General features: G+C 48.8%; 98 non-coding genes across 98 annotated transcripts; 86 read left to right on the forward strand and 12 right to left on the reverse strand.

Annotated features, from left to right (window-relative positions):
• The first annotated feature begins 13 nt into the window (after positions 1–13).
• Trnaf-gaa (transfer RNA phenylalanine (anticodon GAA)) lies at positions 14–86 on the forward strand. The gene has a single exon. It is a non-coding gene; the product is annotated as a tRNA-Phe (tRNA).
• Positions 87–410: 324 nt separating this feature from the next.
• On the forward strand, positions 411–483 carry Trnat-agu (transfer RNA threonine (anticodon AGU)). The gene has a single exon. It is a non-coding gene; the product is annotated as a tRNA-Thr (tRNA).
• Positions 484–541: 58 nt separating this feature from the next.
• Trnas-aga (transfer RNA serine (anticodon AGA)) lies at positions 542–623 on the forward strand. Its single transcript has one exon. It is a non-coding gene; the product is annotated as a tRNA-Ser (tRNA).
• A 97-nt stretch (positions 624–720) lies between these two features.
• On the forward strand, positions 721–792 carry Trnae-uuc (transfer RNA glutamic acid (anticodon UUC)). The gene has a single exon. It is a non-coding gene; the product is annotated as a tRNA-Glu (tRNA).
• Positions 793–868: 76 nt separating this feature from the next.
• On the forward strand, positions 869–940 carry Trnac-gca (transfer RNA cysteine (anticodon GCA)). Its single transcript has one exon. It is a non-coding gene; the product is annotated as a tRNA-Cys (tRNA).
• Positions 941–1,014: 74 nt separating this feature from the next.
• Trnas-uga (transfer RNA serine (anticodon UGA)) lies at positions 1,015–1,096 on the forward strand. Its single transcript has one exon. It is a non-coding gene; the product is annotated as a tRNA-Ser (tRNA).
• Positions 1,097–1,386: 290 nt separating this feature from the next.
• Positions 1,387–1,457, reverse strand: Trnag-gcc (transfer RNA glycine (anticodon GCC)). The gene has a single exon. It is a non-coding gene; the product is annotated as a tRNA-Gly (tRNA).
• Positions 1,458–1,573: 116 nt separating this feature from the next.
• Positions 1,574–1,646, forward strand: Trnat-agu (transfer RNA threonine (anticodon AGU)). Its single transcript has one exon. It is a non-coding gene; the product is annotated as a tRNA-Thr (tRNA).
• Positions 1,647–1,704: 58 nt separating this feature from the next.
• Positions 1,705–1,786, forward strand: Trnas-aga (transfer RNA serine (anticodon AGA)). The gene has a single exon. It is a non-coding gene; the product is annotated as a tRNA-Ser (tRNA).
• Positions 1,787–2,031: 245 nt separating this feature from the next.
• Trnac-gca (transfer RNA cysteine (anticodon GCA)) lies at positions 2,032–2,103 on the forward strand. Its single transcript has one exon. It is a non-coding gene; the product is annotated as a tRNA-Cys (tRNA).
• A 74-nt stretch (positions 2,104–2,177) lies between these two features.
• Positions 2,178–2,259, forward strand: Trnas-uga (transfer RNA serine (anticodon UGA)). The gene has a single exon. It is a non-coding gene; the product is annotated as a tRNA-Ser (tRNA).
• Positions 2,260–2,339: 80 nt separating this feature from the next.
• Trnaf-gaa (transfer RNA phenylalanine (anticodon GAA)) lies at positions 2,340–2,412 on the forward strand. The gene has a single exon. It is a non-coding gene; the product is annotated as a tRNA-Phe (tRNA).
• Positions 2,413–2,549: 137 nt separating this feature from the next.
• Positions 2,550–2,620, reverse strand: Trnag-gcc (transfer RNA glycine (anticodon GCC)). The gene has a single exon. It is a non-coding gene; the product is annotated as a tRNA-Gly (tRNA).
• A 116-nt stretch (positions 2,621–2,736) lies between these two features.
• On the forward strand, positions 2,737–2,809 carry Trnat-agu (transfer RNA threonine (anticodon AGU)). Its single transcript has one exon. It is a non-coding gene; the product is annotated as a tRNA-Thr (tRNA).
• A 58-nt stretch (positions 2,810–2,867) lies between these two features.
• Positions 2,868–2,949, forward strand: Trnas-aga (transfer RNA serine (anticodon AGA)). Its single transcript has one exon. It is a non-coding gene; the product is annotated as a tRNA-Ser (tRNA).
• A 97-nt stretch (positions 2,950–3,046) lies between these two features.
• On the forward strand, positions 3,047–3,118 carry Trnae-uuc (transfer RNA glutamic acid (anticodon UUC)). Its single transcript has one exon. It is a non-coding gene; the product is annotated as a tRNA-Glu (tRNA).
• Positions 3,119–3,194: 76 nt separating this feature from the next.
• Trnac-gca (transfer RNA cysteine (anticodon GCA)) lies at positions 3,195–3,266 on the forward strand. The gene has a single exon. It is a non-coding gene; the product is annotated as a tRNA-Cys (tRNA).
• Positions 3,267–3,340: 74 nt separating this feature from the next.
• Positions 3,341–3,422, forward strand: Trnas-uga (transfer RNA serine (anticodon UGA)). The gene has a single exon. It is a non-coding gene; the product is annotated as a tRNA-Ser (tRNA).
• Positions 3,423–3,502: 80 nt separating this feature from the next.
• On the forward strand, positions 3,503–3,575 carry Trnaf-gaa (transfer RNA phenylalanine (anticodon GAA)). Its single transcript has one exon. It is a non-coding gene; the product is annotated as a tRNA-Phe (tRNA).
• Positions 3,576–3,712: 137 nt separating this feature from the next.
• On the reverse strand, positions 3,713–3,783 carry Trnag-gcc (transfer RNA glycine (anticodon GCC)). The gene has a single exon. It is a non-coding gene; the product is annotated as a tRNA-Gly (tRNA).
• Positions 3,784–3,899: 116 nt separating this feature from the next.
• Trnat-agu (transfer RNA threonine (anticodon AGU)) lies at positions 3,900–3,972 on the forward strand. Its single transcript has one exon. It is a non-coding gene; the product is annotated as a tRNA-Thr (tRNA).
• A 58-nt stretch (positions 3,973–4,030) lies between these two features.
• Positions 4,031–4,112, forward strand: Trnas-aga (transfer RNA serine (anticodon AGA)). The gene has a single exon. It is a non-coding gene; the product is annotated as a tRNA-Ser (tRNA).
• A 97-nt stretch (positions 4,113–4,209) lies between these two features.
• On the forward strand, positions 4,210–4,281 carry Trnae-uuc (transfer RNA glutamic acid (anticodon UUC)). Its single transcript has one exon. It is a non-coding gene; the product is annotated as a tRNA-Glu (tRNA).
• Positions 4,282–4,357: 76 nt separating this feature from the next.
• Positions 4,358–4,429, forward strand: Trnac-gca (transfer RNA cysteine (anticodon GCA)). Its single transcript has one exon. It is a non-coding gene; the product is annotated as a tRNA-Cys (tRNA).
• A 74-nt stretch (positions 4,430–4,503) lies between these two features.
• On the forward strand, positions 4,504–4,585 carry Trnas-uga (transfer RNA serine (anticodon UGA)). Its single transcript has one exon. It is a non-coding gene; the product is annotated as a tRNA-Ser (tRNA).
• An 80-nt stretch (positions 4,586–4,665) lies between these two features.
• Positions 4,666–4,738, forward strand: Trnaf-gaa (transfer RNA phenylalanine (anticodon GAA)). Its single transcript has one exon. It is a non-coding gene; the product is annotated as a tRNA-Phe (tRNA).
• Positions 4,739–5,062: 324 nt separating this feature from the next.
• Trnat-agu (transfer RNA threonine (anticodon AGU)) lies at positions 5,063–5,135 on the forward strand. Its single transcript has one exon. It is a non-coding gene; the product is annotated as a tRNA-Thr (tRNA).
• Positions 5,136–5,193: 58 nt separating this feature from the next.
• On the forward strand, positions 5,194–5,275 carry Trnas-aga (transfer RNA serine (anticodon AGA)). The gene has a single exon. It is a non-coding gene; the product is annotated as a tRNA-Ser (tRNA).
• A 97-nt stretch (positions 5,276–5,372) lies between these two features.
• On the forward strand, positions 5,373–5,444 carry Trnae-uuc (transfer RNA glutamic acid (anticodon UUC)). The gene has a single exon. It is a non-coding gene; the product is annotated as a tRNA-Glu (tRNA).
• Positions 5,445–5,520: 76 nt separating this feature from the next.
• On the forward strand, positions 5,521–5,592 carry Trnac-gca (transfer RNA cysteine (anticodon GCA)). Its single transcript has one exon. It is a non-coding gene; the product is annotated as a tRNA-Cys (tRNA).
• A 74-nt stretch (positions 5,593–5,666) lies between these two features.
• Trnas-uga (transfer RNA serine (anticodon UGA)) lies at positions 5,667–5,748 on the forward strand. The gene has a single exon. It is a non-coding gene; the product is annotated as a tRNA-Ser (tRNA).
• An 80-nt stretch (positions 5,749–5,828) lies between these two features.
• Trnaf-gaa (transfer RNA phenylalanine (anticodon GAA)) lies at positions 5,829–5,901 on the forward strand. Its single transcript has one exon. It is a non-coding gene; the product is annotated as a tRNA-Phe (tRNA).
• Positions 5,902–6,038: 137 nt separating this feature from the next.
• On the reverse strand, positions 6,039–6,109 carry Trnag-gcc (transfer RNA glycine (anticodon GCC)). The gene has a single exon. It is a non-coding gene; the product is annotated as a tRNA-Gly (tRNA).
• Positions 6,110–6,225: 116 nt separating this feature from the next.
• On the forward strand, positions 6,226–6,298 carry Trnat-agu (transfer RNA threonine (anticodon AGU)). Its single transcript has one exon. It is a non-coding gene; the product is annotated as a tRNA-Thr (tRNA).
• Positions 6,299–6,535: 237 nt separating this feature from the next.
• On the forward strand, positions 6,536–6,607 carry Trnae-uuc (transfer RNA glutamic acid (anticodon UUC)). Its single transcript has one exon. It is a non-coding gene; the product is annotated as a tRNA-Glu (tRNA).
• Positions 6,608–6,683: 76 nt separating this feature from the next.
• Trnac-gca (transfer RNA cysteine (anticodon GCA)) lies at positions 6,684–6,755 on the forward strand. Its single transcript has one exon. It is a non-coding gene; the product is annotated as a tRNA-Cys (tRNA).
• A 74-nt stretch (positions 6,756–6,829) lies between these two features.
• On the forward strand, positions 6,830–6,911 carry Trnas-uga (transfer RNA serine (anticodon UGA)). The gene has a single exon. It is a non-coding gene; the product is annotated as a tRNA-Ser (tRNA).
• An 80-nt stretch (positions 6,912–6,991) lies between these two features.
• Positions 6,992–7,064, forward strand: Trnaf-gaa (transfer RNA phenylalanine (anticodon GAA)). The gene has a single exon. It is a non-coding gene; the product is annotated as a tRNA-Phe (tRNA).
• Positions 7,065–7,201: 137 nt separating this feature from the next.
• On the reverse strand, positions 7,202–7,272 carry Trnag-gcc (transfer RNA glycine (anticodon GCC)). Its single transcript has one exon. It is a non-coding gene; the product is annotated as a tRNA-Gly (tRNA).
• A 116-nt stretch (positions 7,273–7,388) lies between these two features.
• On the forward strand, positions 7,389–7,461 carry Trnat-agu (transfer RNA threonine (anticodon AGU)). Its single transcript has one exon. It is a non-coding gene; the product is annotated as a tRNA-Thr (tRNA).
• A 58-nt stretch (positions 7,462–7,519) lies between these two features.
• Positions 7,520–7,601, forward strand: Trnas-aga (transfer RNA serine (anticodon AGA)). The gene has a single exon. It is a non-coding gene; the product is annotated as a tRNA-Ser (tRNA).
• Positions 7,602–7,698: 97 nt separating this feature from the next.
• Trnae-uuc (transfer RNA glutamic acid (anticodon UUC)) lies at positions 7,699–7,770 on the forward strand. Its single transcript has one exon. It is a non-coding gene; the product is annotated as a tRNA-Glu (tRNA).
• Positions 7,771–7,846: 76 nt separating this feature from the next.
• Trnac-gca (transfer RNA cysteine (anticodon GCA)) lies at positions 7,847–7,918 on the forward strand. Its single transcript has one exon. It is a non-coding gene; the product is annotated as a tRNA-Cys (tRNA).
• Positions 7,919–7,992: 74 nt separating this feature from the next.
• Positions 7,993–8,074, forward strand: Trnas-uga (transfer RNA serine (anticodon UGA)). Its single transcript has one exon. It is a non-coding gene; the product is annotated as a tRNA-Ser (tRNA).
• Positions 8,075–8,154: 80 nt separating this feature from the next.
• On the forward strand, positions 8,155–8,227 carry Trnaf-gaa (transfer RNA phenylalanine (anticodon GAA)). The gene has a single exon. It is a non-coding gene; the product is annotated as a tRNA-Phe (tRNA).
• Positions 8,228–8,364: 137 nt separating this feature from the next.
• On the reverse strand, positions 8,365–8,435 carry Trnag-gcc (transfer RNA glycine (anticodon GCC)). The gene has a single exon. It is a non-coding gene; the product is annotated as a tRNA-Gly (tRNA).
• A 116-nt stretch (positions 8,436–8,551) lies between these two features.
• Positions 8,552–8,624, forward strand: Trnat-agu (transfer RNA threonine (anticodon AGU)). The gene has a single exon. It is a non-coding gene; the product is annotated as a tRNA-Thr (tRNA).
• A 237-nt stretch (positions 8,625–8,861) lies between these two features.
• Trnae-uuc (transfer RNA glutamic acid (anticodon UUC)) lies at positions 8,862–8,933 on the forward strand. Its single transcript has one exon. It is a non-coding gene; the product is annotated as a tRNA-Glu (tRNA).
• Positions 8,934–9,009: 76 nt separating this feature from the next.
• Positions 9,010–9,081, forward strand: Trnac-gca (transfer RNA cysteine (anticodon GCA)). The gene has a single exon. It is a non-coding gene; the product is annotated as a tRNA-Cys (tRNA).
• A 74-nt stretch (positions 9,082–9,155) lies between these two features.
• On the forward strand, positions 9,156–9,237 carry Trnas-uga (transfer RNA serine (anticodon UGA)). The gene has a single exon. It is a non-coding gene; the product is annotated as a tRNA-Ser (tRNA).
• An 80-nt stretch (positions 9,238–9,317) lies between these two features.
• Positions 9,318–9,390, forward strand: Trnaf-gaa (transfer RNA phenylalanine (anticodon GAA)). Its single transcript has one exon. It is a non-coding gene; the product is annotated as a tRNA-Phe (tRNA).
• Positions 9,391–9,527: 137 nt separating this feature from the next.
• On the reverse strand, positions 9,528–9,598 carry Trnag-gcc (transfer RNA glycine (anticodon GCC)). Its single transcript has one exon. It is a non-coding gene; the product is annotated as a tRNA-Gly (tRNA).
• Positions 9,599–9,714: 116 nt separating this feature from the next.
• Trnat-agu (transfer RNA threonine (anticodon AGU)) lies at positions 9,715–9,787 on the forward strand. The gene has a single exon. It is a non-coding gene; the product is annotated as a tRNA-Thr (tRNA).
• A 58-nt stretch (positions 9,788–9,845) lies between these two features.
• Trnas-aga (transfer RNA serine (anticodon AGA)) lies at positions 9,846–9,927 on the forward strand. The gene has a single exon. It is a non-coding gene; the product is annotated as a tRNA-Ser (tRNA).
• A 245-nt stretch (positions 9,928–10,172) lies between these two features.
• On the forward strand, positions 10,173–10,244 carry Trnac-gca (transfer RNA cysteine (anticodon GCA)). The gene has a single exon. It is a non-coding gene; the product is annotated as a tRNA-Cys (tRNA).
• A 74-nt stretch (positions 10,245–10,318) lies between these two features.
• Trnas-uga (transfer RNA serine (anticodon UGA)) lies at positions 10,319–10,400 on the forward strand. Its single transcript has one exon. It is a non-coding gene; the product is annotated as a tRNA-Ser (tRNA).
• An 80-nt stretch (positions 10,401–10,480) lies between these two features.
• Positions 10,481–10,553, forward strand: Trnaf-gaa (transfer RNA phenylalanine (anticodon GAA)). Its single transcript has one exon. It is a non-coding gene; the product is annotated as a tRNA-Phe (tRNA).
• A 137-nt stretch (positions 10,554–10,690) lies between these two features.
• On the reverse strand, positions 10,691–10,761 carry Trnag-gcc (transfer RNA glycine (anticodon GCC)). The gene has a single exon. It is a non-coding gene; the product is annotated as a tRNA-Gly (tRNA).
• Positions 10,762–10,877: 116 nt separating this feature from the next.
• Trnat-agu (transfer RNA threonine (anticodon AGU)) lies at positions 10,878–10,950 on the forward strand. The gene has a single exon. It is a non-coding gene; the product is annotated as a tRNA-Thr (tRNA).
• A 58-nt stretch (positions 10,951–11,008) lies between these two features.
• On the forward strand, positions 11,009–11,090 carry Trnas-aga (transfer RNA serine (anticodon AGA)). Its single transcript has one exon. It is a non-coding gene; the product is annotated as a tRNA-Ser (tRNA).
• Positions 11,091–11,187: 97 nt separating this feature from the next.
• On the forward strand, positions 11,188–11,259 carry Trnae-uuc (transfer RNA glutamic acid (anticodon UUC)). The gene has a single exon. It is a non-coding gene; the product is annotated as a tRNA-Glu (tRNA).
• Positions 11,260–11,335: 76 nt separating this feature from the next.
• On the forward strand, positions 11,336–11,407 carry Trnac-gca (transfer RNA cysteine (anticodon GCA)). The gene has a single exon. It is a non-coding gene; the product is annotated as a tRNA-Cys (tRNA).
• Positions 11,408–11,481: 74 nt separating this feature from the next.
• On the forward strand, positions 11,482–11,563 carry Trnas-uga (transfer RNA serine (anticodon UGA)). Its single transcript has one exon. It is a non-coding gene; the product is annotated as a tRNA-Ser (tRNA).
• Positions 11,564–11,643: 80 nt separating this feature from the next.
• On the forward strand, positions 11,644–11,716 carry Trnaf-gaa (transfer RNA phenylalanine (anticodon GAA)). Its single transcript has one exon. It is a non-coding gene; the product is annotated as a tRNA-Phe (tRNA).
• A 137-nt stretch (positions 11,717–11,853) lies between these two features.
• Positions 11,854–11,924, reverse strand: Trnag-gcc (transfer RNA glycine (anticodon GCC)). The gene has a single exon. It is a non-coding gene; the product is annotated as a tRNA-Gly (tRNA).
• A 116-nt stretch (positions 11,925–12,040) lies between these two features.
• Positions 12,041–12,113, forward strand: Trnat-agu (transfer RNA threonine (anticodon AGU)). Its single transcript has one exon. It is a non-coding gene; the product is annotated as a tRNA-Thr (tRNA).
• A 58-nt stretch (positions 12,114–12,171) lies between these two features.
• On the forward strand, positions 12,172–12,253 carry Trnas-aga (transfer RNA serine (anticodon AGA)). Its single transcript has one exon. It is a non-coding gene; the product is annotated as a tRNA-Ser (tRNA).
• Positions 12,254–12,350: 97 nt separating this feature from the next.
• Positions 12,351–12,422, forward strand: Trnae-uuc (transfer RNA glutamic acid (anticodon UUC)). The gene has a single exon. It is a non-coding gene; the product is annotated as a tRNA-Glu (tRNA).
• A 76-nt stretch (positions 12,423–12,498) lies between these two features.
• Trnac-gca (transfer RNA cysteine (anticodon GCA)) lies at positions 12,499–12,570 on the forward strand. Its single transcript has one exon. It is a non-coding gene; the product is annotated as a tRNA-Cys (tRNA).
• Positions 12,571–12,806: 236 nt separating this feature from the next.
• On the forward strand, positions 12,807–12,879 carry Trnaf-gaa (transfer RNA phenylalanine (anticodon GAA)). The gene has a single exon. It is a non-coding gene; the product is annotated as a tRNA-Phe (tRNA).
• A 137-nt stretch (positions 12,880–13,016) lies between these two features.
• On the reverse strand, positions 13,017–13,087 carry Trnag-gcc (transfer RNA glycine (anticodon GCC)). The gene has a single exon. It is a non-coding gene; the product is annotated as a tRNA-Gly (tRNA).
• A 116-nt stretch (positions 13,088–13,203) lies between these two features.
• Trnat-agu (transfer RNA threonine (anticodon AGU)) lies at positions 13,204–13,275 on the forward strand. Its single transcript has one exon. It is a non-coding gene; the product is annotated as a tRNA-Thr (tRNA).
• Positions 13,276–13,333: 58 nt separating this feature from the next.
• Trnas-aga (transfer RNA serine (anticodon AGA)) lies at positions 13,334–13,415 on the forward strand. Its single transcript has one exon. It is a non-coding gene; the product is annotated as a tRNA-Ser (tRNA).
• A 97-nt stretch (positions 13,416–13,512) lies between these two features.
• On the forward strand, positions 13,513–13,584 carry Trnae-uuc (transfer RNA glutamic acid (anticodon UUC)). The gene has a single exon. It is a non-coding gene; the product is annotated as a tRNA-Glu (tRNA).
• Positions 13,585–13,660: 76 nt separating this feature from the next.
• Trnac-gca (transfer RNA cysteine (anticodon GCA)) lies at positions 13,661–13,732 on the forward strand. The gene has a single exon. It is a non-coding gene; the product is annotated as a tRNA-Cys (tRNA).
• Positions 13,733–13,806: 74 nt separating this feature from the next.
• Trnas-uga (transfer RNA serine (anticodon UGA)) lies at positions 13,807–13,888 on the forward strand. Its single transcript has one exon. It is a non-coding gene; the product is annotated as a tRNA-Ser (tRNA).
• Positions 13,889–13,968: 80 nt separating this feature from the next.
• Positions 13,969–14,041, forward strand: Trnaf-gaa (transfer RNA phenylalanine (anticodon GAA)). The gene has a single exon. It is a non-coding gene; the product is annotated as a tRNA-Phe (tRNA).
• A 324-nt stretch (positions 14,042–14,365) lies between these two features.
• Positions 14,366–14,437, forward strand: Trnat-agu (transfer RNA threonine (anticodon AGU)). The gene has a single exon. It is a non-coding gene; the product is annotated as a tRNA-Thr (tRNA).
• Positions 14,438–14,495: 58 nt separating this feature from the next.
• Positions 14,496–14,577, forward strand: Trnas-aga (transfer RNA serine (anticodon AGA)). Its single transcript has one exon. It is a non-coding gene; the product is annotated as a tRNA-Ser (tRNA).
• A 245-nt stretch (positions 14,578–14,822) lies between these two features.
• Trnac-gca (transfer RNA cysteine (anticodon GCA)) lies at positions 14,823–14,894 on the forward strand. The gene has a single exon. It is a non-coding gene; the product is annotated as a tRNA-Cys (tRNA).
• A 74-nt stretch (positions 14,895–14,968) lies between these two features.
• On the forward strand, positions 14,969–15,050 carry Trnas-uga (transfer RNA serine (anticodon UGA)). Its single transcript has one exon. It is a non-coding gene; the product is annotated as a tRNA-Ser (tRNA).
• Positions 15,051–15,130: 80 nt separating this feature from the next.
• Trnaf-gaa (transfer RNA phenylalanine (anticodon GAA)) lies at positions 15,131–15,203 on the forward strand. The gene has a single exon. It is a non-coding gene; the product is annotated as a tRNA-Phe (tRNA).
• A 324-nt stretch (positions 15,204–15,527) lies between these two features.
• On the forward strand, positions 15,528–15,600 carry Trnat-agu (transfer RNA threonine (anticodon AGU)). Its single transcript has one exon. It is a non-coding gene; the product is annotated as a tRNA-Thr (tRNA).
• Positions 15,601–15,658: 58 nt separating this feature from the next.
• Trnas-aga (transfer RNA serine (anticodon AGA)) lies at positions 15,659–15,740 on the forward strand. The gene has a single exon. It is a non-coding gene; the product is annotated as a tRNA-Ser (tRNA).
• A 245-nt stretch (positions 15,741–15,985) lies between these two features.
• Positions 15,986–16,057, forward strand: Trnac-gca (transfer RNA cysteine (anticodon GCA)). The gene has a single exon. It is a non-coding gene; the product is annotated as a tRNA-Cys (tRNA).
• A 236-nt stretch (positions 16,058–16,293) lies between these two features.
• Positions 16,294–16,366, forward strand: Trnaf-gaa (transfer RNA phenylalanine (anticodon GAA)). The gene has a single exon. It is a non-coding gene; the product is annotated as a tRNA-Phe (tRNA).
• Positions 16,367–16,690: 324 nt separating this feature from the next.
• On the forward strand, positions 16,691–16,763 carry Trnat-agu (transfer RNA threonine (anticodon AGU)). The gene has a single exon. It is a non-coding gene; the product is annotated as a tRNA-Thr (tRNA).
• Positions 16,764–16,821: 58 nt separating this feature from the next.
• Positions 16,822–16,903, forward strand: Trnas-aga (transfer RNA serine (anticodon AGA)). Its single transcript has one exon. It is a non-coding gene; the product is annotated as a tRNA-Ser (tRNA).
• A 245-nt stretch (positions 16,904–17,148) lies between these two features.
• On the forward strand, positions 17,149–17,220 carry Trnac-gca (transfer RNA cysteine (anticodon GCA)). The gene has a single exon. It is a non-coding gene; the product is annotated as a tRNA-Cys (tRNA).
• Positions 17,221–17,294: 74 nt separating this feature from the next.
• On the forward strand, positions 17,295–17,376 carry Trnas-uga (transfer RNA serine (anticodon UGA)). The gene has a single exon. It is a non-coding gene; the product is annotated as a tRNA-Ser (tRNA).
• Positions 17,377–17,456: 80 nt separating this feature from the next.
• Trnaf-gaa (transfer RNA phenylalanine (anticodon GAA)) lies at positions 17,457–17,529 on the forward strand. The gene has a single exon. It is a non-coding gene; the product is annotated as a tRNA-Phe (tRNA).
• A 137-nt stretch (positions 17,530–17,666) lies between these two features.
• On the reverse strand, positions 17,667–17,737 carry Trnag-gcc (transfer RNA glycine (anticodon GCC)). Its single transcript has one exon. It is a non-coding gene; the product is annotated as a tRNA-Gly (tRNA).
• Positions 17,738–17,853: 116 nt separating this feature from the next.
• Trnat-agu (transfer RNA threonine (anticodon AGU)) lies at positions 17,854–17,926 on the forward strand. Its single transcript has one exon. It is a non-coding gene; the product is annotated as a tRNA-Thr (tRNA).
• A 237-nt stretch (positions 17,927–18,163) lies between these two features.
• Trnae-uuc (transfer RNA glutamic acid (anticodon UUC)) lies at positions 18,164–18,235 on the forward strand. Its single transcript has one exon. It is a non-coding gene; the product is annotated as a tRNA-Glu (tRNA).
• A 76-nt stretch (positions 18,236–18,311) lies between these two features.
• Trnac-gca (transfer RNA cysteine (anticodon GCA)) lies at positions 18,312–18,383 on the forward strand. The gene has a single exon. It is a non-coding gene; the product is annotated as a tRNA-Cys (tRNA).
• Positions 18,384–18,457: 74 nt separating this feature from the next.
• Trnas-uga (transfer RNA serine (anticodon UGA)) lies at positions 18,458–18,539 on the forward strand. Its single transcript has one exon. It is a non-coding gene; the product is annotated as a tRNA-Ser (tRNA).
• An 80-nt stretch (positions 18,540–18,619) lies between these two features.
• Positions 18,620–18,692, forward strand: Trnaf-gaa (transfer RNA phenylalanine (anticodon GAA)). The gene has a single exon. It is a non-coding gene; the product is annotated as a tRNA-Phe (tRNA).
• Positions 18,693–18,829: 137 nt separating this feature from the next.
• Trnag-gcc (transfer RNA glycine (anticodon GCC)) lies at positions 18,830–18,900 on the reverse strand. The gene has a single exon. It is a non-coding gene; the product is annotated as a tRNA-Gly (tRNA).
• Positions 18,901–18,953: the final 53 nt, after the last annotated feature.

An 18,953-nucleotide genomic window follows, 5' to 3' on the forward strand; every position in this document is an offset into this window, starting at 1 on the left:
AGAATTGATCATGGCCGAGATAGCTCAGTTGGGAGAGCGTCAGACTGAAGATCTGAAGGTCCCTGGTTCAATCCCGGGTCTCGGCATTTTATCACTGCCCAGCAGGGCGGTTTGAGGTGGTGAATGCAAGCAGCCGTAGCACTTTTCTTCAGCTATGTTTTTTTTTTTATTTTCCTTCCTTTCTTTTTTACGGAGGGTATTTTCAGGTGTAGGTAAAACACGATTCATTGGCGGGGAATCGAACCCCGGTCTCCCGCGTGGCAGGCGAGAATTCAACCACTGAACCACCAATGCGTTACTACTCATTTCCAAAATTTCCGAGTGACAGTGTATCACGTCCCGGTGTGTTAGTAGCCTTAACGGCATTTCAGACGTGTGATATTGAGATTTTCAAAATCTCCCAACAGGCAGGCGCTGTGGCTTAGCGGTTAAAGCGCCTGTCTAGTAAACAGGAGATCCCCGGTTCAAATCCGGGCAGTGCCTTTAGCAGTAATGTTGTGCTTTCTGGTCGGCCTTGTGGCAATGGCCAGCGGTTTGTCAGGCTGCGATGGCCGAGTGGTTAAGGCGTTTGACTAGAAATCAAATGGGATCTTCCCGCGTAGGTTCGAATCCTACTCGCAGCGGACGCAAAAAGGTGTTTTTGACACGAACAGAAAGACAGAGCTAGTTCAAATTGTCAGAAAAAGCATGACATCTAAATTACTAAGTGGTGCGAATGTGTCCCGCATGGTCTAGTGGTTAGGATTTCTGGTTTTCACCCAGGCGGCCCGGGTTCGATTCCCGGTGCGGGAAGTGTACATTTTTTAAGTTAAGTTGCTCTCTCACGCGTTGATGTTATATACCCTGTGCGTGGATTCCGTCCTTGGCTGGGGATATAGCTCAGTGGTAGAGCATTCGACTGCAGATCGAGAGGTCCCTGGTTCAAACCCGGGTGTCCCCTACTAGTTGGCTTTTTGTCCTCTTCGGCACCTGAGTGGTGAGCTGGTGAAATATTCTGGTTACCCAGCAATTTCTGCTGCGATGGCCGAGTGGTTAAGGCGTTAGACTTGAAATCTAATGGGATCTTCCCGCGTAGGTTCGAACCCTACTCGCAGCGAATCTACAAACATTCTTTTTGATCTGGTCAAGTGTCTATCACAACGTACAGACCTTTGCCATGTGATAGAATTGATCATGGCCGAGATAGCTCAGTTGGGAGAGCGTCAGACTGAAGATCTGAAGGTCCCTGATTCAATCCCGGGTCTCGGCATTTTATCACTGCCCAGCAGGGCGGTTTGAGGTGGTGAATGCAAGCAGCCGTAGCACTTTTCTTCAGCTATGTTTTTTTATTTATTTTCCTTCCTTTCTTTTTTACGGAGGGTATTTTCAGGTGTAGGTAAAACACGATGCATTGGCGGGGAATCGAACCCCGGTCTCCCGCGTGGCAGGCGAGAATTCTACCACTGAACCACCAATGCGTTACTACTCATTTCCAAAATTTCCGAGTGACAGTGTATCACGTCCCGGTGTGTTAGTAGCCTTAACGGCATTTCAGACGTGTGATATTGAGATTTTCAAAATCTCCCAACAGGCAGGCGCTGTGGCTTAGCGGTTAAAGCGCCTGTCTAGTAAACAGGAGATCCCCGGTTCAAATCCGGGCAGTGCCTTTAGCAGTAATGTTGTGCTTTCTGGTCGGCCTTGTGGCAATGGCCAGCGGTTTGTCAGGCTGCGATGGCCGAGTGGTTAAGGCGTTTGACTAGAAATCAAATGGGATCTTCCCGCGTAGGTTCGAATCCTACTCGCAGCGGACGCAAAAAGGTGTTTTTGACACGAACAGAAAGACAGAGCTAGTTCAAATTGTCAGAAAAAGCATGACATCTAAATTACTTAGTGGTGCGAATGTGTCCCGCATGGTCTAGTGGTTAGGATTTCTGGTTTTCACCCAGGCGGCCCGGGTTCGATTCCCGGTGCGCGAAGTGTACATTTTTTAAGTTAAGTTGTTCTCTCACGCGTTGATGTTATATACCCTGTGCGTGGATTCCGTCCTTGGCTGGGGATATAGCTCAGTGGTAGAGCATTCGACTGCAGATCGAGAGGTCCCTGGTTCAAACCCGGGTGTCCCCTACTAGTTGGCTTTTTGTCCTCTTCGGCACCTGAGTGGTGAGCTGGTGAATTATTCTGGTTACCCAGCAATTTCTGCTGCGATGGCCGAGTGGTTAAGGCGTTAGACTTGAAATCTAATGGGATCTTCCCGCGTAGGTTCGAACCCTACTCGCAGCGAATCTACAAACATTCTTTTTGATCTGGTCAAGTGTCTATCACAACGTACAGACCTTTGCCATGTGATAGATTTGATCATGGCCGAGATAGCTCAGTTGGGAGAGCGTCAGACTGAAGATCTGAAGGTCCCTGGTTCAATCCCGGGTCTCGGCATTTTATCACTGCCCAGCAGGGCGGTTTGAGGTGGTGAATGCAAGCAGCCGTAGCACTTTTCTTCAGCTATGTTTTTTTATTTATTTTCCTTCCTTTCTTTTTTACGGAGGGTATTTTCAGGTGTAGGTAAAACACGATGCATTGGCGGGGAATCGAACCCCGGTCTCCCGCGTGGCAGGCGAGAATTCTACCACTGAACCACCAATGCGTTACTACTCATTTCCAAAATTTCCGAGTGACAGTGTATCACGTCCCGGTGTGTTAGTAGCCTTAACGGCATTTCAGACGTGTGATATTGAGATTTTCAAAATCTCCCAACAGGCAGGCGCTGTGGCTTAGCGGTTAAAGCGCCTGTCTAGTAAACAGGAGATCCCCGGTTCAAATCCGGGCAGTGCCTTTAGCAGTAATGTTGTGCTTTCTGGTCGGCCTTGTGGCAATGGCCAGCGGTTTGTCAGGCTGCGATGGCCGAGTGGTTAAGGCGTTTGACTAGAAATCAAATGGGATCTTCCCGCGTAGGTTCGAATCCTACTCGCAGCGGACGCAAAAAGGTGTTTTTGACACGAACAGAAAGACAGAGCTAGTTCAAATTGTCAGAAAAAGCATGACATCTAAATTACTTAGTGGTGCGAATGTGTCCCGCATGGTCTAGTGGTTAGGATTTCTGGTTTTCACCCAGGCGGCCCGGGTTCGATTCCCGGTGCGGGAAGTGTACATTTTTTAAGTTAAGTTGCTCTCTCACGCGTTGATGTTATATACCCTGTGCGTGGATTCCGTCCTTGGCTGGGGATATAGCTCAGTGGTAGAGCATTCGACTGCAGATCGAGAGGTCCCTGGTTCAAACCCGGGTGTCCCCTACTAGTTGGCTTTTTGTCCTCTTCGGCACCTGAGTGGTGAGCTGGTGAATTATTCTGGTTACCCAGCAATTTTTGCTGCGATGGCCGAGTGGTTAAGGCGTTAGACTTGAAATCTAATGGGATCTTCCCGCGTAGGTTCGAACCCTACTCGCAGCGAATCTACAAACATTCTTTTTGATCTGGTCAAGTGTCTATCACAACGTACAGACCTTTGCCATGTGATAGAATTGATCATGGCCGAGATAGCTCAGTTGGGAGAGCGTCAGACTGAAGATCTGAAGGTCCCTGGTTCAATCCCGGGTCTCGGCATTTTATCACTGCCCAGCAGGGCGGTTTGAGGTGGTGAATGCAAGCAGCCGTAGCACTTTTCTTCAGCTATGTTTTTTTATTTATTTTCCTTCCTTTCTTTTTTACGGAGGGTATTTTCAGGTGTAGGTAAAACACGATGCATTGGCGGGGAATCGAACCCCGGTCTCCCGCGTGGCAGGCGAGAATTCTACCACTGAACCACCAATGCGTTACTACTCATTTCCAAAATTTCCGAGTGACAGTGTATCACGTCCCGGTGTGTTAGTAGCCTTAACGGCATTTCAGACGTGTGATATTGAGATTTTCAAAATCTCCCAACAGGCAGGCGCTGTGGCTTAGCGGTTAAAGCGCCTGTCTAGTAAACAGGAGATCCCCGGTTCAAATCCGGGCAGTGCCTTTAGCAGTAATGTTGTGCTTTCTGGTCGGCCTTGTGGCAATGGCCAGCGGTTTGTCAGGCTGCGATGGCCGAGTGGTTAAGGCGTTTGACTAGAAATCAAATGGGATCTTCCCGCGTAGGTTCGAATCCTACTCGCAGCGGACGCAAAAAGGTGTTTTTGACACGAACAGAAAGACAGAGCTAGTTCAAATTGTCAGAAAAAGCATGACATCTAAATTACGTAGTGGTGCGAATGTGTCCCGCATGGTCTAGTGGTTAGGATTTCTGGTTTTCACCCAGGCGGCCCGGGTTCGATTCCCGGTGCGGGAAGTGTACATTTTTTAAGTTAAGTTGCTCTCTCACGCGTTGATGTTATATACCCTGTGCGTGGATTCCGTCCTTGGCTGGGGATATAGCTCAGTGGTAGAGCATTCGACTGCAGATCGAGAGGTCCCTGGTTCAAACCCGGGTGTCCCCTACTAGTTGGCTTTTTGTCCTCTTCGGCACCTGAGTGGTGAGCTGGTGAATTATTCTGGTTACCCAGCAATTTCTGCTGCGATGGCCGAGTGGTTAAGGCGTTAGACTTGAAATCTAATGGGATCTTCCCGCGTAGGTTCGAACCCTACTCGCAGCGAATCTACAAACATTCTTTTTGATCTGGTCAAGTGTCTATCACAACGTACAGACCTTTGCCATGTGATAGAATTGATCATGGCCGAGATAGCTCAGTTGGGAGAGCGTCAGACTGAAGATCTGAAGGTCCCTGGTTCAATCCCGGGTCTCGGCATTTTATCACTGCCCAGCAGGGCGGTTTGAGGTGGTGAATGCAAGCAGCCGTAGCACTTTTCTTCAGCTATGTTTTTTTATTTATTTTCCTTCCTTTCTTTTTTACGGAGGGTATTTTCAGGTGTAGGTAAAACACGATGCATTGGCGGGGAATCGAACCCCAGTCTCCCGCGTGGCAGGCGAGAATTCTACCACTGAACCACCAATGCGTTACTACTCATTTCCAAAATTTCCGAGTGACAGTGTATCACGTCCCGGTGTGTTAGTAGCCTTAACGGCATTTCAGACATGTGATATTGAGATTTTCAAAATCTCCCAACAGGCAGGCGCTGTGGCTTAGCGGTTAAAGCGCCTGTCTAGTAAACAGGAGATCCCCGGTTCAAATCCGGGCAGTGCCTTTAGCAGTAATGTTGTGCTTTCTGGTCGGCCTTGTGGCAATGGCCAGCGGTTTGTCAGGCTGCGATGGCCGAGTGGTTAAGGCGTTTGACTAGAAATCAAATGGGATCTTCCCGCGTAGGTTCGAATCCTACTCGCAGCGGACGCAAAAAGGTGTTTTTGACACGAACAGAAAGACAGAGCTAGTTCAAATTGTCAGAAAAAGCATGACATCTAAATTACTTAGTGGTGCGAATGTGTCCCGCATGGTCTAGTGGTTAGGATTTCTGGTTTTCACCCAGGCGGCCCGGGTTCGATTCCCGGTGCGGGAAGTGTACATTTTTTAAGTTAAGTTGCTCTCTCACGCGTTGATGTTATATACCCTGTGCGTGGATTCCGTCCTTGGCTGGGGATATAGCTCAGTGGTAGAGCATTCGACTGCAGATCGAGAGGTCCCTGGTTCAAACCCGGGTGTCCCCTACTAGTTGGCTTTTTGTCCTCTTCGGCACCTGAGTGGTGAGCTGGTGAATTATTCTGGTTACCCAGCAATTTCTGCTGCGATGGCCGAGTGGTTAAGGCGTTAGACTTGAAATCTAATGGGATCTTCCCGCGTAGGTTCGAACCCTACTCGCAGCGAATCTACAAACATTCTTTTTGATCTGGTCAAGTGTCTATCACAACGTACAGACCTTTGCCATGTGATAGAATTGATCATGGCCGAGATAGCTCAGTTGGGAGAGCGTCAGACTGAAGATCTGAAGGTCCCTGGTTCAATCCCGGGTCTCGGCATTTTATCACTGCCCAGCAGGGCGGTTTGAGGTGGTGAATGCAAGCAGCCGTAGCACTTTTCTTCAGCTATGTTTTTTTATTTATTTTCCTTCCTTTCTTTTTTACGGAGGGTATTTTCAGGTGTAGGTAAAACACGATGCATTGGCGGGGAATCGAACCCCGGTCTCCCGCGTGGCAGGCGAGAATTCTACCACTGAACCACCAATGCGTTACTACTCATTTCCAAAATTTCCGAGTGACAGTGTATCACGTCCCGGTGTGTTAGTAGCCTTAACGGCATTTCAGACGTGTGATATTGAGATTTTCAAAATCTCCCAACAGGCAGGCGCTGTGGCTTAGCGGTTAAAGCGCCTGTCTAGTAAACAGGAGATCCCCGGTTCAAATCCGGGCAGTGCCTTTAGCAGTAATGTTGTGCTTTCTGGTCGGCCTTGTGGCAATGGCCAGCGGTTTGTCAGGCTACGATGGCCGAGTGGTTAAGGCGTTTGACTAGAAATCAAATGGGATCTTCCCGCGTAGGTTCGAATCCTACTCGCAGCGGACGCAAAAAGGTGTTTTTGACACGAACAGAAAGACAGAGCTAGTTCAAATTGTCAGAAAAAGCATGACATCTAAATTACTTAGTGGTGCGAATGTGTCCCGCATGGTCTAGTGGTTAGGATTTCTGGTTTTCACCCAGGCGGCCCGGGTTCGATTCCCGGTGCGGGAAGTGTACATTTTTTAAGTTAAGTTGCTCTCTCACGCGTTGATGTTATATACCCTGTGCGTGGATTCCGTCCTTGGCTGGGGACATAGCTCAGTGGTAGAGCATTCGACTGCAGATCGAGAGGTCCCTGGTTCAAACCCGGGTGTCCCCTACTAGTTGGCTTTTTGTCCTCTTCGGCACCTGAGTGGTGAGCTGGTGAATTATTCTGGTTACCCAGCAATTTCTGCTGCGATGGCCGAGTGGTTAAGGCGTTAGACTTGAAATCTAATGGGATCTTCCCGCGTAGGTTCGAACCCTACTCGCAGCGAATCTACAAACATTCCTTTTGATCTGGTCAAGTGTCTATCACAACGTACAGACCTTTGCCATGTGATAGAATTGATCATGGCCGAGATAGCTCAGTTGGGAGAGCGTCAGACTGAAGATCTGAAGGTCCCTGGTTCAATCCCGGGTCTCGGCATTTTATCACTGCCCAGCAGGGCGGTTTGAGGTGGTGAATGCAAGCAGCCGTAGCACTTTTCTTCAGCTATGTTTTTTTATTTATTTTCCTTCCTTTCTTTTTTACGGAGGGTATTTTCAGGTGTAGGTAAAACACGATGCATTGGCGGGGAATCGAACCCCGGTCTCCCGCGTGGCAGGCGAGAATTCTACCACTGAACCACCAATGCGTTACTACTCATTTCAAAAATTTCCGAGTGACAGTGTATCACGTCCCGGTGTGTTAGTAGCCTTAACGGCATTTCAGACGTGTGATATTGAGATTTTCAAAATCTCCCAACAGGCAGGCGCTGTGGCTTAGCGGTTAAAGCGCCTGTCTAGTAAACAGGAGATCCCCGGTTCAAATCCGGGCAGTGCCTTTAGCAGTAATGTTGTGCTTTCTGGTCGGCCTTGTGGCAATGGCCAGCGGTTTGTCAGGCTGCGATGGCCGAGTGGTTAAGGCGTTTGACTAGAAATCAAATGGGATCTTCCCGCGTAGGTTCGAATCCTACTCGCAGCGGACGCAAAAAGGTGTTTTTGACACGAACAGAAAGACAGAGCTAGTTCAAATTGTCAGAAAAAGCATGACATCTAAATTACTTAGTGGTGCGAATGTGTCCCGCATGGTCTAGTGGTTAGGATTTCTGGTTTTCACCCAGGCGGCCCGGGTTCGATTCCCGGTGCGGGAAGTGTACATTTTTTAAGTTAAGTTGCTCTCTCACGCGTTGATGTTATATACCCTGTGCGTGGATTCCGTCCTTGGCTGGGGATATAGCTCAGTGGTAGAGCATTCGACTGCAGATCGAGAGGTCCCTGGTTCAAACCCGGGTGTCCCCTACTAGTTGGCTTTTTGTCCTCTTCGGCACCTGAGTGGTGAGCTGGTGAATTATTCTGGTTACCCAGCAATTTCTGCTGCGATGGCCGAGTGGTTAAGGCGTTAGACTTGAAATCTAATGGGATCTTCCCGCGTAGGTTCGAACCCTACTCGCAGCGAATCTACAAACATTCTTTTTGATCTGGTCAAGTGTCTATCACAACGTACAGACCTTTGCCATGTGATAGAATTGATCATGGCCGAGATAGCTCAGTTGGGAGAGCGTCAGACTGAAGATCTGAAGGTCCCTGGTTCAATCCCGGGTCTCGGCATTTTATCACTGCCCAGCAGGGCGGTTTGAGGTGGTGAATGCAAGCAGCCGTAGCACTTTTCTTCAGCTATGTTTTTTTATTTATTTTCCTTCCTTTCTTTTTTACGGAGGGTATTTTCAGGTGTAGGTAAAACACGATGCATTGGCGGGGAATCGAACCCCGGTCTCCCGCGTGGCAGGCGAGAATTCTACCACTGAACCACCAATGCGTTACTACTCATTTCCAAAATTTCCGAGTGACAGTGTATCACGTCCCGGTGTGTTAGTAGCCTTAACGGCATTTCAGACGTGTGATATTGAGATTTTCAAAATCTCCCAACAGGCAGGCGCTGTGGCTTAGCGGTTAAAGCGCCTGTCTAGTAAACAGGAGATCCCCGGTTCAAATCCGGGCAGTGCCTTTAGCAGTAATGTTGTGCTTTCTGGTCGGCCTTGTGGCAATGGCCAGCGGTTTGTCAGGCTACGATGGCCGAGTGGTTAAGGCGTTTGACTAGAAATCAAATGGGATCTTCCCGCGTAGGTTCGAATCCTACTCGCAGCGGACGCAAAAAGGTGTTTTTGACACGAACAGAAAGACAGAGCTAGTTCAAATTGTCAGAAAAAGCATGACATCTAAATTACTTAGTGGTGCGAATGTGTCCCGCATGGTCTAGTGGTTAGGATTTCTGGTTTTCACCCAGGCGGCCCGGGTTCGATTCCCGGTGCGGGAAGTGTACATTTTTTAAGTTAAGTTGCTCTCTCACGCGTTGATGTTATATACCCTGTGCGTGGATTCCGTCCTTGGCTGGGGACATAGCTCAGTGGTAGAGCATTCGACTGCAGATCGAGAGGTCCCTGGTTCAAACCCGGGTGTCCCCTACTAGTTGGCTTTTTGTCCTCTTCGGCACCTGAGTGGTGAGCTGGTGAATTATTCTGGTTACCCAGCAATTTCTGCTGCGATGGCCGAGTGGTTAAGGCGTTAGACTTGAAATCTAATGGGATCTTCCCGCGTAGGTTCGAACCCTACTCGCAGCGAATCTACAAACATTCTTTTTGATCTGGTCAAGTGTCTATCACAACGTACAGACCTTTGCCATGTGATAGAATTGATCATGGCCGAGATAGCTCAGTTGGGAGAGCGTCAGACTGAAGATCTGAAGGTCCCTGGTTCAATCCCGGGTCTCGGCATTTTATCACTGCCCAGCAGGGCGGTTTGAGGTGGTGAATGCAAGCAGCCGTAGCACTTTTCTTCAGCTATGTTTTTTTATTTATTTTCCTTCCTTTCTTTTTTACGGAGGGTATTTTCAGGTGTAGGTAAAACACGATGCATTGGCGGGGAATCGAACCCCGGTCTCCCGCGTGGCAGGCGAGAATTCTACCACTGAACCACCAATGCGTTACTACTCATTTCAAAAATTTCCGAGTGACAGTGTATCACGTCCCGGTGTGTTAGTAGCCTTAACGGCATTTCAGACGTGTGATATTGAGATTTTCAAAATCTCCCAACAGGCAGGCGCTGTGGCTTAGCGGTTAAAGCGCCTGTCTAGTAAACAGGAGATCCCCGGTTCAAATCCGGGCAGTGCCTTTAGCAGTAATGTTGTGCTTTCTGGTCGGCCTTGTGGCAATGGCCAGCGGTTTGTCAGGCTGCGATGGCCGAGTGGTTAAGGCGTTTGACTAGAAATCAAATGGGATCTTCCCGCGTAGGTTCGAATCCTACTCGCAGCGGACGCAAAAAGGTGTTTTTGACACGAACAGAAAGACAGAGCTAGTTCAAATTGTCAGAAAAAGCATGACATCTAAATTACTTAGTGGTGCGAATGTGTCCCGCATGGTCTAGTGGTTAGGATTTCTGGTTTTCACCCAGGCGGCCCGGGTTCGATTCCCGGCGCGGGAAGTGTACATTTTTTAAGTTAAGTTGCTCTCTCACGCGTTGATGTTATATACCCTGTGCGTGGATTCCGTCCTTGGCTGGGGATATAGCTCAGTGGTAGAGCATTCGACTGCAGATCGAGAGGTCCCTGGTTCAAACCCGGGTGTCCCCTACTAGTTGGCTTTTTGTCCTCTTCGGCACCTGAGTGGTGAGCTGGTGAATTATTCTGGTTACCCAGCAATTTCTGCTGCGATGGCCGAGTGGTTAAGGCGTTAGACTTGAAATCTAATGGGATCTTCCCGCGTAGGTTCGAACCCTACTCGCAGCGAATCTACAAACATTCTTTTTGATCTGGTCAAGTGTCTATCACAACGTACAGACCTTTGCCATGTGATGGAATTGATCATGGCCGAGATAGCTCAGTTGGGAGAGCGTCAGACTGAAGATCTGAAGGTCCCTGGTTCAATCCCGGGTCTCGGCATTTTATCACTGCCCAGCAGGGCGGTTTGAGGTGGTGAATGCAAGCAGCCGTAGCACTTTTCTTCAGCTATGTTTTTTTATTTATTTTCCTTCCTTTCTTTTTTACGGAGGGTATTTTCAGGTGTAGGTAAAACACGATGCATTGGCGGGGAATCGAACCCCGGTCTCCCGCGTGGCAGGCGAGAATTCTACCACTGAACCACCAATGCGTTACTACTCATTTCCAAAATTTCCGAGTGACAGTGTATCACGTCCCGGTGTGTTAGTAGCCTTAACGGCATTTCAGACGTGTGATATTGAGATTTTCAAAATCTCCCAACAGGCCGGCGCTGTGGCTTAGCGGTTAAAGCGCCTGTCTAGTAAACAGGAGATCCCCGGTTCAAATCCGGGCAGTGCCTTTAGCAGTAATGTTGTGCTTTCTGGTCGGCCTTGTGGCAATGGCCAGCGGTTTGTCAGGCTGCGATGGCCGAGTGGTTAAGGCGTTTGACTAGAAATCAAATGGGATCTTCCCGCGTAGGTTCGAATCCTACTCGCAGCGGAAGCAAAAAGGTGTTTTTGACACGAACAGAAAGACAGAGCTAGTTCAAATTGTCAGAAAAAGCATGACATCTAAATTACTTAGTGGTGCGAATGTGTCCCGCATGGTCTAGTGGTTAGGATTTCTGGTTTTCACCCAGGCGGCCCGGGTTCGATTCCCGGTGCGGGAAGTGTACATTTTTTAAGTTAAGTTGCTCTCTCACGCGTTGATGTTATATACCCTGTGCGTGGATTCCGTCCTTGGCTGGGGATATAGCTCAGTGGTAGAGCATTCGACTGCAGATCGAGAGGTCCCTGGTTCAAACCCGGGTGTCCCCTACTAGTTGGCTTTTTGTCCTCTTCGGCACCTGAGTGGTGAGCTGGTGAATTATTCTGGTTACCCAGCAATTTCTGCTGCGATGGCCGAGTGGTTAAGGCGTTAGACTTGAAATCTAATGGGATCTTCCCGCGTAGGTTCGAACCCTACTCGCAGCGAATCTACAAACATTCTTTTTGATCTGGTCAAGTGTCTATCACAACGTACAGACCTTTGCCATGTGATAGAATTGATCATGGCCGAGATAGCTCAGTTGGGAGAGCGTCAGACTGAAGATCTGAAGGTCCCTGGTTCAATCCCGGGTCTCGGCATTTTATCACTGCCCAGCAGGGCGGTTTGAGGTGGTGAATGCAAGCAGCCGTAGCACTTTTCTTCAGCTATGTTTTTTTATTTATTTTCCTTCCTTTCTTTTTTACGGAGGGTATTTTCAGGTGTAGGTAAAACACGATGCATTGGCGGGGAATCGAACCCCGGTCTCCCGCGTGGCAGGCGAGAATTCTACCACTGAACCACCAATGCGTTACTACTCATTTCCAAAATTTCCGAGTGACAGTGTATCACGTCCCGGTGTGTTAGTAGCCTTAACGGCATTTCAGACGTGTGATATTGAGATTTTCAAAATCTCCCAACAGGCAGGCGCTGTGGCTTAGCGGTTAAAGCGCCTGTCTAGTAAACAGGAGATCCCCGGTTCAAATCCGGGCAGTGCCTTTAGCAGTAATGTTGTGCTTTCTGGTCGGCCTTGTGGCAATGGCCAGCGGTTTGTCAGGCTGCGATGGCCGAGTGGTTAAGGCGTTTGACTAGAAATCAAATGGGATCTTCCCGCGTAGGTTCGAATCCTACTCGCAGCGGACGCAAAAAGGTGTTTTTGACACGAACAGAAAGACAGAGCTAGTTCAAATTGTCAGAACAAGCATGACATCTAAATTACTTAGTGGTGCGAATGTGTCCCGCATGGTCTAGTGGTTAGGATTTCTGGTTTTCACCCAGGCGGCCCGGGTTCGATTCCCGGTGCGGGAAGTGTACATTTTTTAAGTTAAGTTGCTCTCTCACGCGTTGATGTTATATACCCTGTGCGTGGATTCCGTCCTTGGCTGGGGATATAGCTCAGTGGTAGAGCATTCGACTGCAGATCGAGAGGTCCCTGGTTCAAACCCGGGTGTCCCCTACTAGTTTGCTTTTTGTCCTCTTCGGCACCTGAGTGGTGAGCTGGTGAATTATTCTGGTTACCCAGCAATTTCTGCTGCGATGCCCGAGTGGTTAAGGCGTTAGACTTGAAATCTAATGGGATCTTCCCGCGTAGGTTCGAACCCTACTCGCAGCGAATCTACAAACATTCTTTTTGATCTGGTCAAGTGTCTATCACAACGTACAGACCTTTGCCATGTGATAGAATTGATCATGGCCGAGATAGCTCAGTTGGGAGAGCGTCAGACTGAAGATCTGAAGGTCCCTGGTTCAATCCCGGGTCTCGGCATTTTATCACTGCCCAGCAGGGCGGTTTGAGGTGGTGAATGCAAGCAGCCGTAGCACTTTTCTTCAGCTATGTTTTTTTATTTATTTTCCTTCCTTTCTTTTTTACGGAGGGTATTTTCAGGTGTAGGTAAAACACGATGCATTGGCGGGGAATCGAACCCCGGTCTCCCGCGTGGCAGGCGAGAATTCTACCACTGAACCACCAATGCGTTACTACTCATTTCCAAAATTTCCGAGTGACAGTGTATCACGTCCCGGTGTGTTAGTAGCCTTAACGGCATTTCAGACGTGTGATATTGAGATTTTCAAAATCTCCCAACAGGCAGGCGCTGTGGCTTAGCGGTAAAGCGCCTGTCTAGTAAACAGGAGATCCCCGGTTCAAATCCGGGCAGTGCCTTTAGCAGTAATGTTGTGCTTTCCGGTCGGCCTTGTGGCAATGGCCAGCGGTTTGTCAGGCTGCGATGGCCGAGTGGTTAAGGCGTTTGACTAGAAATCAAATGGGATCTTCCCGCGTAGGTTCGAATCCTACTCGCAGCGGACGCAAAAAGGTGTTTTTGACACGAACAGAAAGACAGAGCTAGTTCAAATTGTCAGAAAAAGCATGACATCTAAATTACTTAGTGGTGCGAATGTGTCCCGCATGGTCTAGTGGTTAGGATTTCTGGTTTTCACCCAGGCGGCCCGGGTTCGATTCCCGGTGCGGGAAGTGTACATTTTTTAAGTTAAGTTCCTCTCTCACGCGTTGATGTTATATACCCTGTGCGTGGATTCTGTCCTTGGCTGGGGATATAGCTCAGTGGTAGAGCATTCGACTGCAGATCGAGAGGTCCCTGGTTCAAACCCGGGTGTCCCCTACTAGTTGGCTTTTTGTCCTCTTCGGCACCTGAGTGGTGAGCTGGTGAATTATTCTGGTTACCCAGCAATTTCTGCTGCGATGGCCGAGTGGTTAAGGCGTTAGACTTGAAATCTAATGGGATCTTCCCGCGTAGGTTCGAACCCTACTCGCAGCGAATCTACAAACATTCTTTTTGATCTGGTCAAGTGTCTATCACAACGTACAGACCTTTGCCATGTGATAGAATTGATCATGGCCGAGATAGCTCAGTTGGGAGAGCGTCAGACTGAAGATCTGAAGGTCCCTGGTTCAATCCCGGGTCTCGGCATTTTATCACTGCCCAGCAGGGCGGTTTGAGGTGGTGAATGCAAGCAGCCGTAGCACTTTTCTTCAGCTATGTTTTTTTATTTATTTTCCTTCCTTTCTTTTTTACGGAGGGTATTTTCAGGTGTAGGTAAAACACGATGCATTGGCGAGGAATCGAACCCCGGTCTCCCGCGTGGCAGGCGAGAATTCTACCACTGAACCACCAATGCGTTACTACTCATTTCCAAAATTTCCGAGTGACAGTGTATCACGTCCCGGTGTGTTAGTAGCCTTAACGGCATTTCAGACGTGTGATATTGAGATTTTCAAAATCTCCCAACAGGCAGGCGCTGTGGCTTAGCGGTAAAGCGCCTGTCTAGTAAACAGGAGATCCCCGGTTCAAATCCGGGCAGTGCCTTTAGCAGTAATGTTGTGCTTTCCGGTCGGCCTTGTGGCAATGGCCAGCGGTTTGTCAGGCTGCGATGGCCGAGTGGTTAAGGCGTTTGACTAGAAATCAAATGGGATCTTCCCGCGTAGGTTCGAATCCTACTCGCAGCGGACGCAAAAAGGTGTTTTTGACACGAACAGAAAGACAGAGCTAGTTCAAATTGTCAGAAAAAGCATGACATCTAAATTACTTAGTGGTGCGAATGTGTCCCGCATGGTCTAGTGGTTAGGATTTCTGGTTTTCACCCAGGCGGCCCAGGTTCGATTCCCGGTGCGGGAAGTGTACATTTTTTAAGTTAAGTTGCTCTCTCACGCGTTGATGTTATATACCCTGTGCGTGGATTCCGTCCTTGGCTGGGGATATAGCTCAGTGGTAGAGCATTCGACTGCAGATCGAGAGGTCCCTGGTTCAAACCCGGGTGTCCCCTACTAGTTGGCTTTTTGTCCTCTTCGGCACCTGAGTGGTGAGCTGGTGAATTATTCTGGTTACCCAGCAATTTCTGCTGCGATGGCCGAGTGGTTAAGGCGTTAGACTTGAAATCTAATGGGATCTTCCCGCGTAGGTTCGAACCCTACTCGCAGCGAATCTACAAACATTCTTTTTGATCTGGTCAAGTGTCTATCACAACGTACAGACCTTTGCCATGTGATAGAATTGATCATGGCCGAGATAGCTCAGTTGGGAGAGCGTCAGACTGAAGATCTGAAGGTCCCTGGTTCAATCCCGGGTCTCGGCATTTTATCACTGCCCAGCAGGGCGGTTTGAGGTGGTGAATGCAAGCAGCCGTAGCACTTTTCTTCAGCTATGTTTTTTTATTTATTTTCCTTCCTTTCTTTTTTACGGAGGGTATTTTCAGGTGTAGGTAAAACACGATGCATTGGCGAGGAATCGAACCCCGGTCTCCCGCGTGGCAGGCGAGAATTCTACCACTGAACCACCAATGCGTTACTACTCATTTCCAAAATTTCCGAGTGACAGTGTATCACGTCCCGGTGTGTTAGTAGCCTTAACGGCATTTCAGACGTGTGATATTGAGATTTTCAAAATCTCCCAACAGGCAGGCGCTGTGGCTTAGCGGTTAAAGCGCCTGTCTAGTAAACAGGAGATCCCCGGTTCAAATCCGGGCAGTGCCTTTAGCAGTAATGTTGTGCTTTCTGGTCGGCCTTGTGGCAATGGCCAGCGGTTTGTCAGGCTGCGATGGCCGAGTGGTTAAGGCGTTTGACTAGAAATCAAATGGGATCTTCCCGCGTAGGTTCGAATCCTACTCGCAGCGGACGCAAAAAGGTGTTTTTGACACGAACAGAAAGACAGAGCTAGTTCAAATTGTCAGAAAAAGCATGACATCTAAATTACTTAGTGGTGCGAATGTGTCCCGCATGGTCTAGTGGTTAGGATTTCTGGTTTTCACCCAGGCGGCCCGGGTTCGATTCTCGGTGCGGGAAGTGTACATTTTTTAAGTTAAGTTGCTCTCTCACGCGTTGATGTTATATACCCTGTGCGTGGATTCCGTCCTTGTCTGGGGATATAGCTCAGTGGTAGAGCATTCGACTGCAGATCGAGAGGTCCCTGGTTCAAACCCGGGTGTCCCCTACTAGTTGGCTTTTTGTCCTCTTCGGCACCTGAGTGGTGAGCTGGTGAATTATTCTGGTTACCCAGCAATTTCTGCTGCGATGGCCGAGTGGTTAAGGCGTTAGACTTGAAATCTAATGCGATCTTCCCGCGTAGGTTCGAACCCTACTCGCAGCGAATCTACAAACATTCTTTTTGATCTGGTCAAGTGTCTATTACAACGTACAGACCTTTGCCATGTGATAGAATTGATCATGGCCGAGATAGCTCAGTTGGGAGAGCGTCAGACTGAAGATCTGAAGGTCCCTGGTTCAATCCCGGGTCTCGGCATTTTATCACTGCCCAGCAGGGCGGTTTGAGGTGGTGAATGCAAGCAGCCGTAGCACTTTTCTTCAGCTATGTTTTTTTATTTATTTTCCTTCCTTTCTTTTTTACGGAGGGTATTTTCAGGTGTAGGTAAAACACGATGCATTGGCGGGGAATCGAACCCCAGTCTCCCGCGTGGCAGGCGAGAATTCTACCACTGAACCACCAATGCGTTACTACTCATTTCCAAAATTTCCGAGTGACAGTGTATCACGTCCCGGTGTGTTAGTAGCCTTAACGGCATTTCAGACATGTGATATTGAGATTTTCAAAATCTCCCAACAGGCAGGCGCTGTGGCTTAGCGGTTAAAGCGCCTGTCTAGTAAACAGGAGATCCCCGGTTCAAATCCGGGCAGTGCCTTTAGCAGTAATGTTGTGCTTTCTGGTCGGCCTTGTGGCAATGGCCAGCGGTTTGTCAGGCTGCGATGGCCGAGTGGTTAAGGCGTTTGACTAGAAATCAAATGGGATCTTCCCGCGTAGGTTCGAATCCTACTCGCAGCGGACGCAAAAAGGTGTTTTTGACACGAACAGAAAGACAGAGCTAGTTCAAATTGTCAGAAAAAGCATGACATCTAAATTACTTAGTGGTGCGAATGTGTCCCGCATGGTCTAGTGGTTAGGATTTCTGGTTTTCACCCAGGCGGCCCGGGTTGGATTCCCGGTGCGGGAAGTGTACATTTTTTAAGTTAAGTTGCTCTCTCACGCGTTGATGTTATATACCCTGTGCGTGGATTCCGTCCTTGGCTGGGGATATAGCTCAGTGGTAGAGCATTCGACTGCAGATCGAGAGGTCCCTGGTTCAAACCCGGGTGTCCCCTACTAGTTGGCTTTTTGTCCTCTTCGGCACCTGAGTGGTGAGCTGGTGAATTATTCTGGTTACCCAGCAATTTCTGCTGCGATGGCCGAGTGGTTAAGGCGTTAGACTTGAAATCTAATGGGATCTTCCCGCGTAGGTTCGAACCCTACTCGCAGCGAATCTACAAACATTCTTTTTGATCTGGTCAAGTGTCTATCACAACGTACAGACCTTTGCCATGTGATAGAATTGATCATGGCCGAGATAGCTCAGTTGGGAGAGCGTCAGACTGAAGATCTGAAGGTCCCTGGTTCAATCCCGGGTCTCGGCATTTTATCACTGCCCAGCAGGGCGGTTTGAGGTGGTGAATGCAAGCAGCCGTAGCACTTTTCTTCAGCTATGTTTTTTTATTTATTTTCCTTCCTTTCTTTTTTACGGAGGGTATTTTCAGGTGTAGGTAAAACACGATGCATTGGCGGGGAATCGAACCCCGGTCTCCCGCGTGGCAGGCGAGAATTCTACCACTGAACCACCAATGCGTTACTACTCATTTCCAAAATTTCCGAGTGACAGTGTATCACGTCCCGGTGTGTTAGTAGCCTTAACGGCATTTCAGACGTGTGATATTGAGATTTTCAAAATCTCCCAACAGGCAGGCGCTGTGGCTTAGCGGTTAAAGCGCCTGTCTAGTAAACAGGAGATCCCCGGTTCAAATCCGGGCAGTGCCTTTAGCAGTAATGTTGTGCTTTCTGGTCGGCCTTGTGGCAATGGCCAGCGGTTTGTCAGGCTACGATGGCCGAGTGGTTAAGGCGTTTGACTAGAAATCAAATGGGATCTTCCCGCGTAGGTTCGAATCCTACTCGCAGTGGACGCAAAAAGGTGTTTTTGACACGAACAGAAAGACAGAGCTAGTTCAAATTGTCAGAAAAAGCATGACATCTAAATTACTTAGTGGTGCGAATGTGTCCCGCATGGTCTAGTGGTTAGGATTTCTGGTTTTCACCCAGGCGGCCCGGGTTCGATTCCCGGTGCGGGAAGTGTACATTTTTTAAGTTAAGTTGCTCTCTCACGCGTTGATGTTATATACCCTGTGCGTGGATTCCGTCCTTGGCTGGGGACATAGCTCAGTGGTAGAGCATTCGACTGCAGATCGAGAGGTCCCTGGTTCAAACCCGGGTGTCCCCTACTAGTTGGCTTTTTGTCCTCTTCGGCACCTGAGTGGTGAGCTGGTGAATTATTCTGGTTACCCAGCAATTTCTGCTGCGATGGCCGAGTGGTTAAGGCGTTAGACTTGAAATCTAATGGGATCTTCCCGCGTAGGTTCGAACCCTACTCGCAGCGAATCTACAAACATTCTTTTTGATCTGGTCAAGTGTCTATCACAACGTACAGACCTTTGCCATGTGATAGAATTGATCATGGCCGAGATAGCTCAGTTGGGAGAGCGTCAGACTGAAGATCTGAAGGTCCCTGGTTCAATCCCGGGTCTCGGCATTTTATCACTGCCCAGCAGGGCGGTTTGAGGTGGTGAATGCAAGCAGCCGTAGCACTTTTCTTCAGCTATGTTTTTTTATTTATTTTCCTTCCTTTCTTTTTTACGGAGGGTATTTTCAGGTGTAGGTAAAACACGATGCATTGGCGGGGAATCGAACCCCGGTCTCCCGCGTGGCAGGCGAGAATTCTACCACTGAACCACCAATGCGTTACTACTCATTTCCAAAATTTCCGAGTGACAGTGTATCACGTCCCGGTGTG

Source organism: Hydractinia symbiolongicarpus, chromosome 2 (genome assembly GCF_029227915.1).
Source record: "Hydractinia symbiolongicarpus strain clone_291-10 chromosome 2, HSymV2.1, whole genome shotgun sequence".
Taxonomy (NCBI): Eukaryota; Metazoa; Cnidaria; class Hydrozoa; order Anthoathecata; family Hydractiniidae; genus Hydractinia; species Hydractinia symbiolongicarpus.